The sequence below is a fragment of the Hyperolius riggenbachi genome, chromosome 8 (genome assembly GCF_040937935.1).
Source record: "Hyperolius riggenbachi isolate aHypRig1 chromosome 8, aHypRig1.pri, whole genome shotgun sequence".
NCBI classification, from domain to species: domain Eukaryota; kingdom Metazoa; phylum Chordata; class Amphibia; order Anura; family Hyperoliidae; genus Hyperolius; species Hyperolius riggenbachi.
This window is the reverse complement of record NC_090653.1, coordinates 89,211,765-89,228,073: the sequence shown is the minus strand read 5'-3', so window position 1 is coordinate 89,228,073 and position 16,309 is coordinate 89,211,765. Positions and strand designations below refer to the sequence as shown.

General features: G+C 43.6%; 1 long non-coding RNA gene and 8 other non-coding genes across 9 annotated transcripts; 3 read left to right on the top strand and 6 right to left on the bottom strand.

Annotated features, from left to right (window-relative positions):
* The first annotated feature begins 787 nt into the window (after positions 1-787).
* On the top strand, positions 788-1,319 carry LOC137528254 (uncharacterized). The gene is made up of 2 exons (XR_011023334.1): positions 788-1,034; positions 1,276-1,319. It is a non-coding gene; the product is annotated as an uncharacterized lncRNA (long non-coding RNA).
* A 5,774-nt stretch (positions 1,320-7,093) lies between these two features.
* On the bottom strand, positions 7,094-7,208 carry TRNAL-CAA (transfer RNA leucine (anticodon CAA)). Its single transcript has 2 exons — positions 7,171-7,208; positions 7,094-7,144 (listed from the first exon to the last, which is right to left on the bottom strand). It is a non-coding gene; the product is annotated as a tRNA-Leu (tRNA).
* Positions 7,209-8,711: 1,503 nt separating this feature from the next.
* TRNAL-CAA (transfer RNA leucine (anticodon CAA)) lies at positions 8,712-8,819 on the bottom strand. The gene is made up of 2 exons: positions 8,784-8,819; positions 8,712-8,757 (listed from the first exon to the last, which is right to left on the bottom strand). It is a non-coding gene; the product is annotated as a tRNA-Leu (tRNA).
* A 1,506-nt stretch (positions 8,820-10,325) lies between these two features.
* TRNAL-CAA (transfer RNA leucine (anticodon CAA)) lies at positions 10,326-10,435 on the bottom strand. Its single transcript has 2 exons — positions 10,398-10,435; positions 10,326-10,371 (listed from the first exon to the last, which is right to left on the bottom strand). It is a non-coding gene; the product is annotated as a tRNA-Leu (tRNA).
* Positions 10,436-10,712: 277 nt separating this feature from the next.
* Positions 10,713-10,785, top strand: TRNAQ-UUG (transfer RNA glutamine (anticodon UUG)). Its single transcript has one exon. It is a non-coding gene; the product is annotated as a tRNA-Gln (tRNA).
* Positions 10,786-11,939: 1,154 nt separating this feature from the next.
* TRNAL-CAA (transfer RNA leucine (anticodon CAA)) lies at positions 11,940-12,047 on the bottom strand. The gene is made up of 2 exons: positions 12,012-12,047; positions 11,940-11,985 (listed from the first exon to the last, which is right to left on the bottom strand). It is a non-coding gene; the product is annotated as a tRNA-Leu (tRNA).
* Positions 12,048-13,553: 1,506 nt separating this feature from the next.
* TRNAL-CAA (transfer RNA leucine (anticodon CAA)) lies at positions 13,554-13,663 on the bottom strand. Its single transcript has 2 exons — positions 13,626-13,663; positions 13,554-13,599 (listed from the first exon to the last, which is right to left on the bottom strand). It is a non-coding gene; the product is annotated as a tRNA-Leu (tRNA).
* Positions 13,664-13,940: 277 nt separating this feature from the next.
* Positions 13,941-14,013, top strand: TRNAQ-UUG (transfer RNA glutamine (anticodon UUG)). Its single transcript has one exon. It is a non-coding gene; the product is annotated as a tRNA-Gln (tRNA).
* A 1,154-nt stretch (positions 14,014-15,167) lies between these two features.
* Positions 15,168-15,275, bottom strand: TRNAL-CAA (transfer RNA leucine (anticodon CAA)). The gene is made up of 2 exons: positions 15,240-15,275; positions 15,168-15,213 (listed from the first exon to the last, which is right to left on the bottom strand). It is a non-coding gene; the product is annotated as a tRNA-Leu (tRNA).
* Between the last annotated feature and the right edge of the window lie 1,034 nt (positions 15,276-16,309).

Below are 16,309 nucleotides of genomic sequence, written 5' to 3'. Positions count from 1 at the left end.
CCCTGATGGACCTTGGAAGAGACTCTAAGTAAACTATATGACCCAGGGTTCAAACATTCATGGTGGCATCTCCCTTTCTGCTAAGCATTTTGTTTACTAACATGAGAAAATTAATTTCCTATATGATTTAGGAAATCCTTGTCTGCAATTCTGCTGTAAGCCAGACTTTTACAAAGGTGCAGACACAGCATGTCAAGTGGCACGATGCGATTCCTTCTTGTTGCAAGCTCAACAATTTCAAAAGGTTGCCTCGGTTCCCAATTTATATGAAGAGTTCTTGCCTGAAATTTGGAAAGTATGTCTGTCATTTCCTCTGAAAAGATATGATCCACACCGCAAATGGAACACTGCAATTGGTTTTCTTGCAACCTGAACTCTTTTCAAGGAAGGGTCCGTTGAAATTTCAACAAATGAGTCTTGTCAGAAGAGGGAATAACCCCACCTCTTTCACCAAAGGTCAGAACATACAGGGAAGACCTGTAAGTTATTGCCAAAACCTATCTCCTGAGTTCGGTCTCCTTACATATTTGTCACTTTACCTGTACACTAACCTTTTAAGATTTAGCAAAACAAATTGCCTCCAAAGCTTCTGATCCTGATGAAGTGAGCTAGAAGAGAAGATGAGCTAACCCATATGACTGTAGGTGTGCCAAAGGGGATGGAATTTGTCAGTTTGTAAAACGTGTGTTAGAAAGCTTGTAGAAAAAAGTCGGCCTTGTTCCTTTTCTGCGAGATTTTCCAAAAGTCCATGTGAGGTTGCTGTTGAGAAGGCCTGTCATGTCTTGCAGACATCTTTCATTAAAATGGGTGCTAATCCATACAGGATTTATCCTGTGTTAGAATGAGGTAGGACAGCGCCACCTATTGACCACTGCATTACATTGTTCTCAGTTAAGTTCAGCCTTTCTGTTACTCCTCCTCCTCTGTGACCTCATGCACCAGACAAGAAGGGAGTAGCCTTCTAGAAGCTGCCATTTTCACATGCTCTCTGCTGAGGAATCTTCTCCGTGCTTCCACTAAAGGCTGCATAGCCGGTAAGGCATTCTTTCTTACTGTTTTCTATGAATCTGCATGACTAGTACTAGCTGTAGACATGTATTGTGTGTTATTTCTGTGTAGGCAGCTAGTTAGTAGTTCAACTGTATAGTGAGGCCTAGTCAGCTATCCATGCAGCCATGTTGCTGTGTGCACTAGTCTATCTACTGTATGCTGATATGTGATATGTTTATATGCAGTTCATGTACTTATTGCATCATTTCTGTTATTTGTTCACAGTTTCACACCAACTTACTTCAGCTCATTAAAGCTACAGATCATTACCTGGTCTCAATTTATTGAGTAGTAGGAGGGTGTTTATCTGCCTGCTAAGCTCCATACACGCCCCAGGGGTACACGTGGTAGTGAGGACAGGACAGTGAAACGGCTGCTACCCGCGAGTGGAACCAGACCGGCTAGCTTCCCAGCCAGTGAAACGCTGCTATCCAGTGAGTGGAAAATAAGATACTGACTACAGAGACAGCTATACTACCACGCAGCTACGTGCATATCAGTACGCAGCAGTCTCTACACAGTCAAGATCCTTAACAGCAGCATCATGTCAGAAAGCCAAACTTCTTCTTACAAGACAAGGTCTAAAGTCAGTCGCTCTACAAGATCCTCATCAGTCAGCAATGCGGCCGCCATTGCTCGCGCAGAAGCTGAAGCTGCAAAAGCACGTGCTGCCTTCGCAGAGCAAGAGATGCAGCTAAAGCTGCAACAAGCGACACTTGAAACTGAAAGGGCAAAACAGCAAGCAGCACTAGAGAAGCTCTCAGCACAGAGGGAAGCTGCTGCAGCTATTGCCAAAGCAGAAGCCTTAGAAGCACTCATCCACCCAGACGACGAAAGACACAGCAGGCCAGCCAGCCTTGATCTCGCCCATCAGGATCCCCTGCAGCGCACTTCAGATTATGTCCATCGACATTCCAGAATGATCGACTCTTTCCTGTCAATGGAAGATGCTCAACGGGACCTCATCGACAGATCTCATCAAACTCAATTCACAGCCCAGACAGAAAACCAGAATAAGCCTCCAGCCAGCAAGCCAGAAGTCAATATAGAAAATGAACTGATTTCAGAGCACCTGCCACCACGTCCGGAACTTCAACCGGCACATAACGTTCCAGGAACTTCTCCTTACACGCCAAATAGGTATGAGACATTTCGACCAAAACGAGAGACTACTGACAGGTATGATTACACACCACTTTCTCACTATGGCAACACACCACCATCTTTCCCTGCTCCTGCTCAAACCAGCATGGACATTGTTAAGTTCCTCACACGGCGTGAGCTGGTTGCCAAGGGACTTGTGAAGTTTGATGATCACCCTGAGAGTTATAGGGCCTGGCGGTCCTCCTTTAAGAACACAATTAAAGATGTTGAACTGTCCCCTAGTGAGGAGATGGACCTCTTAGCTAAGTGGCTAGGGACTGCATCTGCTGAGCATGTAAAAAGAATCAGGTCCATTAACATAAGAAACCCAGCAGCTGGACTAAAAATGGTTTGGGACAGACTTGATGAATGTTATGGTTCAGTGGAGGCTATAGAAAACTCTTTGTTTAAAAGGATAGAAGATTTCCCTAAAATAGCTTCCAAAGGCTTGCAGAAACTCAGGGAACTTAGTGACTTGTTAATGGAACTTCAGGTAGCCAAATCTGAAGGTGATCTGTCAGGCCTTGCATATTTTGACACTGCCAGAGGTGTTAACCTCATAGTACAAAAGTTAACCCCTGGCTTACAAAATGAGTGGGTTAAATGTGGTTCTAACTATAAGAAAAAATACCATGTTTCATTTCCTCCATTTTCTGTGTTTGTAGACTTTATACATGATCAGGCTAAGATAAGAAATGATCCTAGTTTTGATTTTGCACTAACATGTACTTCTGTTCCAGGTCTTCCTTCATACAAAGCTTCAGTGGCAGTTCACAAGACTGAACTGTCTTCCCCAGACTCTACCCACAGGTTTGCTGGCTCCTCCCAGGCAGCAAACAAAGTTAGAGACCCTGGTAAGCAGTGTCCTATACACAGAAGGCCACATTCTCTGCTGAAATGTAGGGGGTTTAGAGAGAAACCCATTGAGGAACGTAAAGCCTTTCTTAGAGAGAATAGCATCTGTTACAAGTGCTGCTCATCCACCACTCACTTTGCCAAGAACTGCAAGTTTAGTGAAAATTGTAAAGAATGTGATAGCACAGATCACAACACAGCACTACATCCTGGACCAGCTCCATGGACTTTACAACATACTCACAGCACAACCGAGCATGGCGGGGAGGAGGGTGACACTCCTACAGTTACATTAGAGGTCACTCCACAGTGCACAGAGGTCTGCAAAGGAGCCACAGGTGGAAGATCCTGCTCCAAAATGTGTCTAGTCCGAGTCTACCCAGCAGAACAAAGGGAGAAAGCAGTAAAAATGTATGCCATCCTAGACGATCAAAGCAATGGGTCTCTAGCCCACCCAACCTTCTTTGATATGTTCAATGTTAAAGGCCCCAGCTCTCCATACTCACTAAGGACTTGTGCAGGAATTGTGGAGACGGCGGGGAGAAGAGCATCTGGCTTCCAGATCGAAGCTATAGATGGAAGCATCTGCTTGCCCTTACCAACTCTAATAGAGTGCAACCAGATTCCTGATCATAGATCTGAAATTCCTACTCCAGATGTCGCATTACATCATGCACACTTGAAGCGTATAGCCCACCTGATCCCAGAACTTGATCCACAGGCTAAGATAATCTTGCTACTCGGGAGGGATATCCTACGAATCCATAAAGTGAGAAAACAAATAGATGGTTCCCATGATGCTCCTTATGCTCAGAAGCTAGACCTAGGATGGGTCATAATAGGTGAGGTCTGCCTAGGGCGTGTGCACAAGCCAGATACAGTTCATAGTATGTTCACAAGCACACTAGCAAGTGGGCGCCCCTCACTTTTCCAACCATGTGTCAACAACTTTCTCATAAAGGAGCTACCATGTGCCTCCCATCTACCTTGTCCCTTCACAGATGTCTCTAGTGACAAAGATGCCTGTGACAGTGACCAAGACCACTTAGGATGCACAGTCTTCCAGAGGTCAAAAGATGATAATCGGGTGGCACTATCTATTGAAGACAAGAAATTCTTGGAAATAATGGAACGAGACTTTGTGAAGGACAGCACTAACAGTTGGGTTGCACCCCTTCCTTTCAGAACTCAGAGAAGACGCCTACCTAACAACAAAGTACAAGTGCTTAAACGTTTCTCTTCTCTCAGACGTAACTTCCAAAGAAAGCCAGAAATGAGAGAACACTTCTTTTCTTTCATGCAGAAAATATTTGAGAACAATCATGCAGAGATTGCCCCACCCCTTAAAGGTCCTGAAGAATGCTGGTACCTGCCAATTTTTGGAGTATATCATCCAAAGAAGCCAGGTCAGATCAGAGTAGTGTTTGACTCTAGCGCCAAATTTGAAGGCATCTCCCTAAACGATGTGCTGCTGACAGGCCCTGACCTGAATAACAAGCTACTGGGGGTACTTCTCCGTTTCCGCAAGGACACTGTCGCTCTGATTGCCGACATCCAACAGATGTTTCATTGCTTCCTTGTTAAGGAGAAGGATAGAAACTTCCTCAGATTCCTCTGGTTTAAAGACAATGATCCTTCAAAGGACATCATAGAGTATCGCATGAGAGTGCACATCTTTGGGAACAGCCCCTCACCTGCAGTTGCTATATATGGACTCAGACGTTCTGCTCAAGAAGGAGAGAGAGAATATGGGTTGGACACAAGACAGTTTGTAGAAAGAGACTTCTATGTAGATGACTGTTTGAAATCATTACCTTCTAATGACTCTGCAATCAGTCTCCTCAAAAGAGCCCAAGACATGCTTGCCTGCTCCAACTTGAGACTCCACAAGATTGCTTCAAACAGCAAAGAAGTTATGGAAGCCTTCCCTTCTGAAGATCATTCTAATGACCTAAGGGACTTGGATCTGGGGTCAGAAACTTTACCAGTCCAACGTAGCCTTGGACTTCTCTGGGACTTAAAATCTGACACCTTCACCTTTCAAGTTAGCAAGGAAGAAAAACCTTTTACTCGCAGAGGTGTCCTATCTGCAATCAACAGCCTATATGACCCTTTGGGATTTGCGGCTCCTGTCACTATCCAGGGTAAGGCCTTGCTCAGAGATTTAACCCGTGAAACTACTGACTGGGATGTTCCATTGCCTCCTGACAAGAAGAATCTGTGGGTAGAATGGAGAAACTCTCTAACAGCTCTGTCTAGCCTTAAAGTTGCACGCACATATGCTCCTGTGCCATCTACAGATGTCCAAGATCATACACTTTGTGTATTTTCTGATGCTTCAGTTAAAGCCATATCTGCTGTCGCTTATCTTAGAACCATAGACATTAAAGGACAATGCCACATTGGCTTTGTTATAGGCAAAGCAAAACTTGCACCACAGCCTGAGCACACGATACCCAGGCTTGAACTTTGTGCAGCAGTCCTAGCTGTTGAAATGGCTGAGCTAATCACATCTGAGATTGACATTGACCTTAAAAAGGCTGAATTCTACACAGACAGCAAAGTAGTCTTAGGCTACATCAACAACGAGTCCAGACGATTCTATGTTTATGTCAACAACAGGGTGCTGCGGATTAGGAAATCCACCAGTCCAGAACAGTGGCATTATGTGTCCACTGACAACAATCCTGCGGACCACGCTACAAGAGCTGTTGCAGCAAGTCATCTCAAAAATACAACTTGGTTCACAGGTCCTGCATTCTTGTGTAATTCCACTCCAGCAGTTCACCAGAACAACATGTTTGAACTAGTGGATGAAGACTCAGACACTGAGATCCGTCCACAAGTGTCTGCACTTCACACAGTGACACTCTTCAAGTCCTTTGAATCTCATCGCTTCAAGAGATTCTCTACCTGGAAATCACTTGTTAGAGCCATTACCTGTCTAGCTCACATAGCCCGATCTTTTCAAAGAACCAATTCGAATGATGCTAAGAAGTGCAAAGGTTGGCACCACTGTCAAGAGGTATACACCATAGCAGAACTCCAGCACTCCAAGAACTTCATCATTCGCACTGTACAGCAGGAAATCTACACCAAAGAGATTGCCTGTATCACTAACAGCAAGTCTATCCCTAAAGACAGCTCTTTAAAGAAACTTGACCCATTCCTTGACAAATACGGTCTCCTGAGAGTAGGAGGTCGTCTTAAGCAAGCAAGAGACCAAGTTGTTTCTCAGACCAGTGTGTGAACTCATTCTCCTATTATCCCCTACTGAATGATGGTGGTATCTGTTGATACCAGACGGGGAGTGTCATGTCTTGCAGACATCTTTCATTAAAATGGGTGCTAATCCATACAGGATTTATCCTGTGTTAGAATGAGGTAGGACAGCGCCACCTATTGACCACTGCATTACATTGTTCTCAGTTAAGTTCAGCCTTTCTGTTACTCCTCCTCCTCTGTGACCTCATGCACCAGACAAGAAGGGAGTAGCCTTCTAGAAGCTGCCATTTTCACATGCTCTCTGCTGAGGAATCTTCTCCGTGCTTCCACTAAAGGCTGCATAGCCGGTAAGGCATTCTTTCTTACTGTTTTCTATGAATCTGCATGACTAGTACTAGCTGTAGACATGTATTGTGTGTTATTTCTGTGTAGGCAGCTAGTTAGTAGTTCAACTGTATAGTGAGGCCTAGTCAGCTATCCATGCAGCCATGTTGCTGTGTGCACTAGTCTATCTACTGTATGCTGATATGTGATATGTTTATATGCAGTTCATGTACTTATTGCATCATTTCTGTTATTTGTTCACAGTTTCACACCAACTTACTTCAGCTCATTAAAGCTACAGATCATTACCTGGTCTCAATTTATTGAGTAGTAGGAGGGTGTTTATCTGCCTGCTAAGCTCCATACACGCCCCAGGGGTACACGTGGTAGTGAGGACAGGACAAGGCCCTTTGAAGAGCCTAGTAAATGAAAAGACCCAAGAGCTTGTTTTGGCAGGCCTGACCAATGTGCCATGATGGACAAAGTGAAAAAGCTCTGTCAGAACAGAAGTGGGATTTGAACCCACACCTCTATTCGGAGACCAGAAGGCCCATGAGAAGGGAAGAGAAGCCTCTTGAGTCTGGTGCCTTAGACCACTCGGCCATCCTGACAAGCGGTGTACTATGTTCCCATGCAGCTGGCACAATGACTATACTTAACAGAGAAGAGACAACCACAAACTTAGCCTAGAAGACTTCATGAACACTGCAAGGCATGTTTTTCTCTCTGAAAACACTCATCAAAATGCCATTTTGGATCACTGCAATACCTTAGACAGCAATGTCATGTGCCTGCTCTAACAAATGAAATCCTTTGTGCTGCTTGAGCGTCTTTTCCTATGCGGTGGCTGTTTCCAGTGGAAAATGGTTTCTTCATAAAGAGGCATGAGACCGCGTGGCATAATGGATAAGGTGTCTGACTTCGGATCAGAAGATTGAGAGTTCGAGTCCCTTTGTGGTCGTTGAGCTCTGTTCTTGTCACTTCTGTAGAGTATTTGCTCCTCTTGTTGTAAATGTCCTCGGAGACTTTGCAAAAGCCTGTGCTTCCTCACTCATGCTTATCATTCAATCCCTGCCCTTGACTGTTTACACTACAAAGGTGGCTGCTTTTGCTGAGCTTTCACCACAATGTCAATGACGCTAACTCTTTTCTTACAACTTGTGCAAGTCCCAGCAAAGTTTTTACATCAACCTCAAATAAACACTGCTAGTCCACACTGGGATTCTAACCTTTGCCTTACTTTGAACCCAATACCCTGATGGACCTTGGAAGAGACTCTAAGTAAACTATATGACCCAGGGTTCAAACATTCATGGTGGCATCTCCCTTTCTGCTAAGCATTTTGTTTACTAACATGAGAAAATTAATTTCCTATATGATTTAGGAAATCCTTGTCTGCAATTCTGCTGTAAGCCAGACTTTTACAAAGGTGCAGACACAGCATGTCAAGTGGCACGATGCGATTCCTTCTTGTTGCAAGCTCAACAATTTCAAAAGGTTGCCTCGGTTCCCAATTTATATGAAGAGTTCTTGCCTGAAATTTGGAAAGTATGTCTGTCATTTCCTCTGAAAAGATATGATCCACACCGCAAATGGAACACTGCAATTGGTTTTCTTGCAACCTGAACTCTTTTCAAGGAAGGGTCCGTTGAAATTTCAACAAATGAGTCTTGTCAGAAGAGGGAATAACCCCACCTCTTTCACCAAAGGTCAGAACATACAGGGAAGACCTGTAAGTTATTGCCAAAACCTATCTCCTGAGTTCAGTCTCCTTACATATTTGTCACTTTACCTGTACACTAACCTTTTAAGATTTAGCAAAACAAATTGCCTCCAAAGCTTCTGATCCTGATGAAGTGAACTAGAAGAGAAGATGAGCTAACCCATATGACTGTAGGTGTGCCAAAGGGGATGGAATTTGTCAGTTTGTAAAACGTGTGTTAGAAAGCTTGTAGAAAAAAGTCGGCCTTGTTCCTTTTCTGTGAGATTTTCCAAAAGTCCATGTGAGGTTGCTGTTGAGAAGGCCCTTTGAAGAGCCTAGTAAACGAAAAGAGACAAGAGCTTGTTTTGGCAGGCCCGACCAATGTGCCATGATGGACAAAGTGAAAAAGCTCTGTCAGAAGTGGGATTTGAACCCACGCCTCCATTTGGAGACCAGAAGGCCCATGAGAAGGGAAGAGAAGCCTCTTGAGTCTGGCGCCTTAGACCACTCGGCCATCCTCAAAATCGGTGTACTATGTGCCCATGCAGCTGGCACAATGACTATACTTAACAGAGAAGAGACAACCACAAACTTAGCCTAGAAGACTTCATGAACACTGCAAGGCATGTTTTTTTCTCTGAAAACACTCATCAAACTGCCATTTTGGATCACTGCAATACCTTAGACAGCAATGTCATGTGCCTGCTCTAACAAATGAAATCCTTTGTGCTCCTTGAGCGTCTTTTCCTATGCGGTGGCTGTTTCCAGTGGAAAATGGTTTCTTCATAAAGAGGCATGAGACCGCGTGGCCTAATGGATAAGGCGTCTTACTTCGGATCAAAATATTGAGGGTTCGAGTCCCTTTGTGGTCGTTGAGCTCTGTTCTTGTCACTTCTGTAGAGTATTTGCTCCTCTTGTTGTAAATGTCCTTGGAGACTTTGCAAAAGCCTGTGCTTCCTCACTCATGCTTATCATTCAATCCCTGCCCTTGACTGTTTACAGCTACAAAGGTGGCTGCTTTTGCTGAGCTTTCACCACAATGTCAATGACGCTAACTCTTTTCTTACAACTTGTGCAAGTCCCAGCAAAGTTTTTACATCAACCTCAAATAAACACTGCTAGTCCACACTGGGATTCTAACCTTTGCCTTACTTTGAACCCAATACCCTGATGGACCTTGGAAGAGACTCTAAGTAAACTATATGACCCAGGGTTCAAACATTCATGGTGGCATCTCCCTTTCTGCTAAGCATTTTGTTTACTAACATGAGAAAATTAATTTCCTATATGATTTAGGAAATCCTTGTCTGCAAGTCTGCTGTAAGCCAGACTTTTACAAAGGTGCAGACACAGCATGTCAAGTGGCACGATGCGATTCCTTCTTGTTGCAAGCTCAACAATTTCAAAAGGTTGCCTCGGTTCCCAATTTATATGAAGAGTTCTTGCCTGAAATTTGGAAAGTATGTCTGTCATTTCCTCTGAAAAGATATGATCCACACCGCAAATGGAACACTGCAATTGGTTTTCTTGCAACCTGAACTCTTTTCAAGGAAGGGTCCGTTGAAATTTCAACAAATGAGTCTTGTCAGAAGAGGGAATAACCCCACCTCTTTCACCAAAGGTCAGAACATACAGGGAAGACCTGTAAGTTATTGCCAAAACCTATCTCCTGAGTTCGGTCTCCTTACATATTTGTCACTTTACCTGTACACTAACCTTTTAAGATTTAGCAAAACAAATTGCCTCCAAAGCTTCTGATCCTGATGAAGTGAACTAGAAGAGAAGATGAGCTAACCCATATGACTGTAGGTGTGCCAAAGGGGATGGAATTTGTCAGTTTGTAAAACGTGTGTTAGAAAGCTTGTAGAAAAAAGTCGGCCTTGTTCCTTTTCTGCGAGATTTTCCAAAAGTCCATGTGAGGTTGCTGTTGAGAAGGCCCTTTGAAGAGCCTAGTAAATGAAAAGACCCAAGAGCTTGTTTTGGCAGGCCTGACCAATGTGCCATGATGGACAAAGTGAAAAAGCTCTGTCAGAAGTGGGATTTGAACCCACGCCTCCATTCAGAGACCAGAAGGCCCATTAGAAGGGAAGAGAAGCCTCTTGAGTCTGGCGCCTTAGACCACTCGGCCATCCTGACAAGCGGTGTACTATGTACCCATGCAGCTGGCACAATGACTATACTTAACAGAGAAGAGACAACCACAAACTTAGCCTAGAAGACTTCATGAACACTGCAAGGCATGTTTTTTTTTCTGAAAACACTCATCAAACTGCCATTTTGGATCACTGCAATACCTTAGACAGCAATGTCATGTGCCTGCTCTAACAAATGAAATCCTTTGTGCTCCTTGAGCGTCTTTTCCTATGCGGTGGCTGTTTCCAGTGGAAAATGGTTTCTTCATAAAGAGGCATGAGACCGCGTGGCCTAATGGATAAGGCGTCTGACTTTGGATCAGAAGATTGAGGGTTCGAGTCCCTTCGTGGTCGTTGAGCTCTGTTCTTGTCACTTCTGTAGAGTATTTGCTCCTCTTGTTGTAAATGTCCTCGGAGACTTTGCAAAAGCCTGTGCTTCCTCACTCATGCTTATCATTCAATCCCTGCCCTTGACTGTTTACAGCTACAAAGGTGGCTGCTTTTGCTGAGCTTTCACCACAATGTCAATGACGCTAACTCTTTTCTTACAACTTGTGCAAGTCCCAGCAAAGTTTTTACATCAACCTCAAATAAACACTGCTAGTCCACACTGGGATTCTAACCTTTGCCTTACTTTGAACCCAATACCCTGATGGACCTTGCAAGAGACTCTAAGTAAACTATATGACCCAGGGTTCAAACATTCATGGTGGCAACTCCCTTTCTGCTAAGCATTTTGTTTACTAACATGAGAAAATTAATTTCCTATATGATTTAGGAAATCCTTGTCTGCAATTCTGCTGTAAGCCAGACTTTTACAAAGGTGCAGACACAGCATGTCAAGTGGCACGATGCGATTCCTTCTTGTTGCAAGCTCAACAATTTCAAAAGGTTGCCTCGGTTCCCAATTTATATGAAGAGTTCTTGCCTGAAATTTGGAAAGTATGTCTGTCATTTCCTCTGAAAAGATATGATCCACACCGCAAATGGAACACTGCAATTGGTTTTCTTGCAACCTGAACTCTTTTCAAGGAAGGGTCCGTTGAAATTTCAACAAATGAGTCTTGTCAGAAGAGGGAATAACCCCACCTCTTTCACCAAAGGTCAGAACATACAGGGAAGACCTGTAAGTTATTGCCAAAACCTATCTCCTGAGTTCGGTCTCCTTACATATTTGTCACTTTACCTGTACACTAACCTTTTAAGATTTAGCAAAACAAATTGCCTCCAAAGCTTCTGATCCTGATGAAGTGAACTAGAAGAGAAGATGAGCTAACCCATATGACTGTAGGTGTGCCAAAGGGGATAGAATTTGTCAGTTTGTAAAACGTGTGTTAGAAAGCTTGTAGAAAAAAGTCGGCCTTGTTCCTTTTCTGTGAGATTTTCCAAAAGTCCATGTGAGGTTGCTGTTGAGAAGGCCCTTTGAAGAGCCTAGTAAACGAAAAGAGACAAGAGCTTGTTTTGGCAGGCCCGACCAATGTGCCATGATGGACAAAGTGAAAAAGCTCTGTCAGAAGTGGGATTTGAACCCACGCCTCCATTTGGAGACCAGAAGGCCCATGAGAAGGGAAGAGAAGCCTCTTGAGTCTGGCGCCTTAGACCACTCGGCCATCCTCAAAATCGGTGTACTATGTGCCCATGCAGCTGGCACAATGACTATACTTAACAGAGAAGAGACAACCACAAACTTAGCCTAGAAGACTTCATGAACACTGCAAGGCATGTTTTTTTCTCTGAAAACACTCATCAAACTGCCATTTTGGATCACTGCAATACCTTAGACAGCAATGTCATGTGCCTGCTCTAACAAATGAAATCCTTTGTGCTCCTTGAGCGTCTTTTCCTATGCGGTGGCTGTTTCCAGTGGAAAATGGTTTCTTCATAAAGAGGCATGAGACCGCGTGGCCTAATGGATAAGGCGTCTTACTTCGGATCAAAATATTGAGGGTTTGAGTCCCTTTGTGGTCGTTGAGCTCTGTTCTTGTCACTTCTGTAGAGTATTTGCTCCTCTTGTTGTAAATGTCCTTGGAGACTTTGCAAAAGCCTGTGCTTCCTCACTCATGCTTATCATTCAATCCCTGCCCTTGACTGTTTACAGCTACAAAGGTGGCTGCTTTTGCTGAGCTTTCACCACAATGTCAATGACGCTAACTCTTTTCTTACAACTTGTGCAAGTCCCAGCAAAGTTTTTACATCAACCTCAAATAAACACTGCTAGTCCACACTGGGATTCTAACCTTTGCCTTACTTTGAACCCAATACCCTGATGGACCTTGGAAGAGACTCTAAGTAAACTATATGACCCAGGGTTCAAACATTCATGGTGGCATCTCCCTTTCTGCTAAGCATTTTGTTTACTAACATGAGAAAATTAATTTCCTATATGATTTAGGAAATCCTTGTCTGCAAGTCTGCTGTAAGCCAGACTTTTACAAAGGTGCAGACACAGCATGTCAAGTGGCACGATGCGATTCCTTCTTGTTGCAAGCTCAACAATTTCAAAAGGTTGCCTCGGTTCCCAATTTATATGAAGAGTTCTTGCCTGAAATTTGGAAAGTATGTCTGTCATTTCCTCTGAAAAGATATGATCCACACCGCAAATGGAACACTGCAATTGGTTTTCTTGCAACCTGAACTCTTTTCAAGGAAGGGTCCGTTGAAATTTCAACAAATGAGTCTTGTCAGAAGAGGGAATAACCCCACCTCTTTCACCAAAGGTCAGAACATACAGGGAAGACCTGTAAGTTATTGCCAAAACCTATCTCCTGAGTTCGGTCTCCTTACATATTTGTCACTTTACCTGTACACTAACCTTTTAAGATTTAGCAAAACAAATTGCCTCCAAAGCTTCTGATCCTGATGAAGTGAACTAGAAGAGAAGATGAGCTAACCCATATGACTGTAGGTGTGCCAAAGGGGATGGAATTTGTCAGTTTGTAAAACGTGTGTTAGAAAGCTTGTAGAAAAAAGTCGGCCTTGTTCCTTTTCTGCGAGATTTTCCAAAAGTCCATGTGAGGTTGCTGTTGAGAAGGCCCTTTGAAGAGCCTAGTAAATGAAAAGACCCAAGAGCTTGTTTTGGCAGGCCTGACCAATGTGCCATGATGGACAAAGTGAAAAAGCTCTGTCAGAAGTGGGATTTGAACCCACGCCTCCATTCAGAGACCAGAAGGCCCATTAGAAGGGAAGAGAAGCCTCTTGAGTCTGGCGCCTTAGACCACTCGGCCATCCTGACAAGCGGTGTACTATGTACCCATGCAGCTGGCACAATGACTATACTTAACAGAGAAGAGACAACCACAAACTTAGCCTAGAAGACTTCATGAACACTGCAAGGCATGTTTTTTTTTCTGAAAACACTCATCAAACTGCCATTTTGGATCACTGCAATACCTTAGACAGCAATGTCATGTGCCTGCTCTAACAAATGAAATCCTTTGTGCTCCTTGAGCGTCTTTTCCTATGCGGTGGCTGTTTCCAGTGGAAAATGGTTTCTTCATAAAGAGGCATGAGACCGCGTGGCCTAATGGATAAGGCGTCTGACTTTGGATCAGAAGATTGAGGGTTCGAGTCCCTTCGTGGTCGTTGAGCTCTGTTCTTGTCACTTCTGTAGAGTATTTGCTCCTCTTGTTGTAAATGTCCTCGGAGACTTTGCAAAAGCCTGTGCTTCCTCACTCATGCTTATCATTCAATCCCTGCCCTTGACTGTTTACAGCTACAAAGGTGGCTGCTTTTGCTGAGCTTTCACCACAATGTCAATGACGCTAACTCTTTTCTTACAACTTGTGCAAGTCCCAGCAAAGTTTTTACATCAACCTCAAATAAACACTGCTAGTCCACACTGGGATTCTAACCTTTGCCTTACTTTGAACCCAATACCCTGATGGACCTTGCAAGAGACTCTAAGTAAACTATATGACCCAGGGTTCAAACATTCATGGTGGCAACTCCCTTTCTGCTAAGCATTTTGTTTACTAACATGAGAAAATTAATTTCCTATATGATTTAGGAAATCCTTGTCTGCAATTCTGCTGTAAGCCAGACTTTTACAAAGGTGCAGACACAGCATGTCAAGTGGCACGATGCGATTCCTTCTTGTTGCAAGCTCAACAATTTCAAAAGGTTGCCTCGGTTCCCAATTTATATGAAGAGTTCTTGCCTGAAATTTGGAAAGTATGTCTGTCATTTCCTCTGAAAAGATATGATCCACACCGCAAATGGAACACTGCAATTGGTTTTCTTGCAACCTGAACTCTTTTCAAGGAAGGGTCCGTTGAAATTTCAACAAATGAGTCTTGTCAGAAGAGGGAATAACCCCACCTCTTTCACCAAAGGTCAGAACATACAGGGAAGACCTGTAAGTTATTGCCAAAACCTATCTCCTGAGTTCGGTCTCCTTACATATTTGTCACTTTACCTGTACACTAACCTTTTAAGATTTAGCAAAACAAATTGCCTCCAAAGCTTCTGATCCTGATGAAGTGAACTAGAAGAGAAGATGAGCTAACCCATATGACTGTAGGTGTGCCAAAGGGGATAGAATTTGTCAGTTTGTAAAACGTGTGTTAGAAAGCTTGTAGAAAAAAGTCGGCCTTGTTCCTTTTCTGTGAGATTTTCCAAAAGTCCATGTGAGGTTGCTGTTGAGAAGGCCCTTTGAAGAGCCTAGTAAACGAAAAGAGACAAGAGCTTGTTTTGGCAGGCCCGACCAATGTGCCATGATGGACAAAGTGAAAAAGCTCTGTCAGAAGTGGGATTTGAACCCACGCCTCCATTTGGAGACCAGAAGGCCCATGAGAAGGGAAGAGAAGCCTCTTGAGTCTGGCGCCTTAGACCACTCGGCCATCCTCAAAATCGGTGTACTATGTGCCCATGCAGCTGGCACAATGACTATACTTAACAGAGAAGAGACAACCACAAACTTAGCCTAGAAGACTTCATGAACACTGCAAGGCATGTTTTTTTCTCTGAAAACACTCATCAAACTGCCATTTTGGATCACTGCAATACCTTAGACAGCAATGTCATGTGCCTGCTCTAACAAATGAAATCCTTTGTGCTCCTTGAGCGTCTTTTCCTATGCGGTGGCTGTTTCCAGTGGAAAATGGTTTCTTCATAAAGAGGCATGAGACCGCGTGGCCTAATGGATAAGGCGTCTTACTTCGGATCAAAATATTGAGGGTTCGAGTCCCTTTGTGGTCGTTGAGCTCTGTTCTTGTCACTTCTGTAGAGTATTTGCTCCTCTTGTTGTAAATGTCCTTGGAGACTTTGCAAAAGCCTGTGCTTCCTCACTCATGCTTATCATTCAATCCCTGCCCTTGACTGTTTACAGCTACAAAGGTGGCTGCTTTTGCTGAGCTTTCACCACAATGTCAATGACGCTAACTCTTTTCTTACAACTTGTGCAAGTCCCAGCAAAGTTTTTACATCAACCTCAAATAAACACTGCTAGTCCACACTGGGATTCTAACCTTTGCCTTACTTTGAACCCAATACCCTGATGGACCTTGGAAGAGACTCTAAGTAAACTATATGACCCAGGGTTCAAACATTCATGGTGGCATCTCCCTTTCTGCTAAGCATTTTGTTTACTAACATGAGAAAATTAATTTCCTATATGATTTAGGAAATCCTTGTCTGCAAGTCTGCTGTAAGCCAGACTTTTACAAAGGTGCAGACACAGCATGTCAAGTGGCACGATGCGATTCCTTCTTGTTGCAAGCTCAACAATTTCAAAAGGTTGCCTCGGTTCCCAATTTATATGAAGAGTTCTTGCCTGAAATTTGGAAAGTATGTCTGTCATTTCCTCTGAAAAGATATGATCCACACCGCAAATGGAACACTGCAATTGGTTTTCTTGCAACCTGAACTCTTTTCAAGGAAG